The following is a 5032-nucleotide window of genomic DNA, read 5'->3' as shown; positions in this document are numbered from 1 at the left end:
GGCATGTGGGATCTTCCCGGACCGGGGCACGAACCCGTGTCCCCTGCATCGGCAGGCGGACTCTCAACCACTGTGCCACCAGGGAAGCCCTGTCAAGGTTCTTAATTGTCTCATTCTCCCTCCTTCTCTGCCCATCTCTTGAAGGTGAGATACTAAATCTTGCAGTATTTCCATTTTTTACATCTGTTTAAGAGTACTTTGATAATGCTACTTCCCACTTACAATATGTGTTATTAATATCCTCCAGCAAAAGACTGAATTATCTTGTGAAGTATATGATCAGAGTAACATGGAAAGCAATAAAATTGGTATGGATATAGAAAAACTTTGCTCCAGGTGAAATGGAAAAACTAATTGAAAACTATGACTCAGCCTTTTTCCTGGTTTAACAAAACAGCACAGAATGTACAGTGGCCATGAATAAACTCTTAGTGCCCTTCCAGGTAATGAGTAACTGTGTGTGACTAAGACAGGATTAGGAGAAAGTCTCGGACCTTGGGAAAGAAAAAAGTTCCCCTGACTAGCTGGATAACTGGGTACTTCCCGTTCTGGGAAAGATGATCATATCAGAGGCTTTAGGGACATCAGTGTTCTTGTTTATCAATAAGAACCTGTAAGGAAAAGTTATTGTCTCTAATTAAAAAATAAGTACAGTGGGGCTTCCCTGGTGGCAGTGGTTGAGAGTCCGCCTGCCGATGCAGGGGACACGAGTTCGTGCCCCGGTCTGGGAAGATCCCACATGCCGCAGAGCGGCTGGGCCCGTGAGCCATGGCCGCTGAGCCTGCGCGTCCGGAGCCTGTGCTCCGCAACGGGAGAGGCCACAACAGTGAGAGGACTGTGTACCGCAAAAAATAAAAATAAAAATAAAATAAGTACGGTGATAAAATTCAGGGATCTGTAAAGTCCTTGAGGTCCAGGCGGTCCTTATTTCATTTACCCTTTTGTGGGACTTTTCATATTTTCATTGAGTTGTGTTGTGAAGTCAGCAAACACCAGGACACAGGTAAAGCCAAATGTTCCTTTGGGGTCTGGGTTTTCAGGTCCTTGGAGAATAGACCGGGCTGGCAGCCTTCATGAGAACAGACACACGGGTTTACCTTTGAGTAATACAATTAAATTCCTAGGCAAAGACTGTTATCAGCAGTGCCTAAGCCCAGCCCAAACCCTGAACTCTCCCTCCCACTATCATGGATATTTCAACAGGTAAACAGAACCACTGGCTACTTTAACGCACGTACCTGCCTTGGGCTATGTCAAAGTTATTTGACTTTCTAGCCTCTGGAACTGGGGCTTTGGTTTGCTTTCAGAAAAAAAAAAAAAAATCAGAAACCAAATGATCTCTTCTAGCAGGTTCTCTTCTGAGAAGACAGAGAGAAAGAGAGAGAATGAGAGAGAGAGAGAGAGAGTGCTGGTGCCCCTTTTTCCTCTTACAGAATCAGCCACCCTCCAGACACGTTGACAATCACCCAGGTCCAGTCCACCCATATTCCATGCTGTGAGGGGCTTCCCTTGCCAGTCTAGGAATCCTTCTGATATTCCTCAGTTCCTCACTTTCCATGAGTTGCTGATCTAAATAATCAGCAACTCATGTCAGCTCTACTTCCAAAGACCCCAAATCTGTCAGCTTTCCAGATCTGATTCAGTCACCCAGTCACCGTCCGATCCCATCTGTCCTCCCACATCAAACCCCGCCCCTTCTCCCTGCTCCACTAAAATCCATTCTTCCCACAGCAGCCTAAGTTATCCTTTTAGAGCATAATCAGATTATGTGGCTCCCCTGTTTCAAACTCCAACTGTTTCCATTATGTCTAAAGCAAAATATGAATGCCTCTCCTGCCTTACAGAGCCATCTGCCACCTGGTCCTCTCGTGCAGACAGGACCGACCTCTTCTGGCACCACTGTCCCCTCCCTAGACACCCTAGATTCTTTCTGTCACCAGATCCCACAGAGCTCGCCTCTGCCCACTTTCCTTTGCTGCTGCTCTGCCTGGAATCCTCCTTCCTCTGATCTCTGCATTGATGGTTCATCCTTCTTTCTAATCTCGATTTACTGTCATCTCCTCATGGAAGCCTTCCCTGGTGCCCCACTATACCAGAAGCTCCTCATCACCCTCTACCACATCACCCTAAATCAATTCTCTTCAGAGCACTTATCATAATCTGATAGTTTCTTACTTATCACCTTAAATGTAGTTAGCATTCATCTTTCTCCATTAGGATATTTTTTCTTACTCACCCTTATATCTCCAGTGTCTAGAACAGAGCCTGTCACATAGTAGGTGCTTAATATGTATTTTTTGAATGAATGACTAGATAAATAGTGTCATGGCCAGTGGCCATTCAGTAATAATATCTATTGAGCATCTACAGTAGGCAGGGTCGTAACCTCATATTACGATGACGTGGCCAGTTGCAATTTAGGTATAACTTTCTCCACGTTGTCTCATTTGATCCTCGTGGGAAACTGTGGGGAAATTAATGAAAAGGAATCACGGGACCTTGCTGCCAAGAAGCTATAAACTGCTTTCTAATGCCAGAAAAAGGAATATGCATGTTAGACATGTAGTGCTTTGCTTGTTAGAGGCTCAGCAGGACCCACTGAGCATAAGTGGAGATCAGGCACGTGAGACCAGGACCCACGCATACTTTCCAAGTATTTATTTGCACAGCTGAGCTGCATCATCTTGTTTTTCAGCTGAGGGAACAAGGAAGAGTTTAACCAATGAGGGATGGATGCTAAGGGAGAAGTGGGGGAAAGAGGAAGGGTATGCAAGGCAGGGAGGGAGGCCTAGCCGGGCTTGGGCCCTGAGGGAGGACAAGGCCAGAGCCAGAAGCTGAGGAGCTGTTGGCACGAGAGGGAGTTTTGGATGCTCAGGCAGAAGCAGAGGGGCTTTGGGATGCAGAATATAGAAAACGACACGGGGCAGGTGAGGGCGTTTTCCTTACCTCTGCAAGGAATGTGGCGTGGTCGCAGCACGGGAGGAATCACAGGAGACACAGAACCGGGGTGCTTGCAGGAGGGGCAGAGGCCAAGGCGCAGCTTTGTGGCACTGGAAATCAGGCCAAGTGAGGGCGTTTCCATGGGGAATATCACCGCACTCTGCTCTGAGCAGCACCAGAGTCCCAGGTCCACTCAAAGCATCCCGAGGACACTGAAGAGGTCTGCACGGCCTTGGCACTAAAAGCTCACAGAGGACCCAGCCAGCAGCTGTCCCCTGGGACAGGTAGGGCCAAAGCCAAGACTTGGATCCCCAGTAGAGGGGTTGGCACACAGGGTACCAGCAGAGTGGCAGTTTCCAGTGACCAACAAGCCATGACCATGCACGAGCTGTAAACTGTTTTTTGAGCACACTCAATACATCCTGAGGACCCTCCCCAAATAAGTAAAGAGATTTTGACAAAGGGGAGGCATGGAGGGCTGGCATTATATGGGCTGGCATTCAGCTAGCAAAATTTGAGTGAAAATGTGATTTAATTGGCCTCACAGGCTGGTGAGTCCTGGAGACATTTGGTTACATCCCTGCCAAGGAGCTCAGTAAACAGGTTCAGACCTACTCAACTGGGAGGCTATTAAGTGCCAAGGCCAAGGGGGAGCCAGAGGCAATGCTGGGCAGGACAACGGCCCTGGTGTGGCACCCAGCCCTCCGTGGGCTGCTGGGATGGTGCTCCAAGCCCGCCAGCTGCTCTATTTCTGCACTTAAATAGACATAATTAATAACAAGAGCTCATTGTAATCATTTCTGCCCAAGGGCCACATTCTGCCTAAGTTTACAAACTATGGAAAAGAGTTTCCTGTCCTGCCATGGCACCGTTAACTCCCACAGAAAGTGCCCCAGATTGTCCAAAAGGGTTCCATTCAGATCGGGTCTGTGAAGTCACTTACTAAGGGGTTAACTATAAATGTATGTAATTGCCTTCCACATCACTAACAAAGAAACTCAGCTTTCTTCCTTAGGGGGCAGAGACTGGAACTTATGCATTTTTATTTATTTATTTATTTATTTTTATTTTTATTTTATAATGGAGCATAGTCCATTAACAATGTTGTGTTGGTTTCAGGTGTACAGCAAATTGATTTAGTATACATATACATGTATCTTGCTCTTTTCCAAATTCTTTTTCCATTTAGGTTATTACAGAATATTGAGGAGAGTTTCCCTGTGCAATACAGTAGGTCCTTGTTCATTATCTTTTTTTTTTTAATAGATCTTTACTGGAGTATAATTGCTTCACAATACTGTGTTAGTTTCTGTTGTATAACAAAGCAAATCAGCCATATGCATACATATATCCCCATATCCCCTCCCTCTTGAGCCTCCCTCCCACCCTCCCTAACCCACCCCTCTAGGTGGTCACAAAGCACAGAGCTGATCTCCCTGTGCTATGTGGCTGCTTCCCACTAGCTATCTATTTTACATTTGGTAGTGTATATATGTCGATGCTACTCTAGACATAGAGAATGGACTTGAGGACACGAGGGGGAAGGAGGAAGCTGGGATGAAGTGGTTATCTATCTTAAATACAGCAGTGTATACATGTCAACCCAAACTCCCAATCTATCCCTCTCCCCACCCTTCCGCCCTGGTAACCATAAGTTCATTCTCTAAGTCTGTGAGTCTGTTTCTGTTTTGTAAATAAGTTCATTTGTATCACTTTCTTTTAAGATTCTGCATATAAGCAATATCATATGATATTTGTCTTCCTCTGTCTGACTTAGTTCACTTAATAAGATTATGCATTTTTACATCTTCCGAAGCCTCACGGGGATCTTGCACATAGTAGGTGCTGAACATCTGCTGCATGAAAGAAGCAAAAGCTAACAAGAATGGAGTGTTCTGGGCTTCCCTGGTGGCGCAGTGGTTGAGAGTTCGCCTGCCGATGGAGGGGACACGGGTTCGTGCTCGGTCCGGGAAGATTCCACATGCCGCCCAGCGGCTAGACCCGTGAGCCATGGCCGCTGGGCCTGCGCGTCCGGAGCCTGTGCCCCGCAATGGGAGAGGCCACAACAGTGAGAGGCCCGCGTACCACAAAA

This window comes from Hyperoodon ampullatus (genome assembly GCF_949752795.1).
Source record: "Hyperoodon ampullatus genome assembly, chromosome: 8".
Taxonomy (NCBI): domain Eukaryota; kingdom Metazoa; phylum Chordata; class Mammalia; order Artiodactyla; family Ziphiidae; genus Hyperoodon; species Hyperoodon ampullatus.
Note: the sequence above shows the minus strand (reverse complement) of the source record.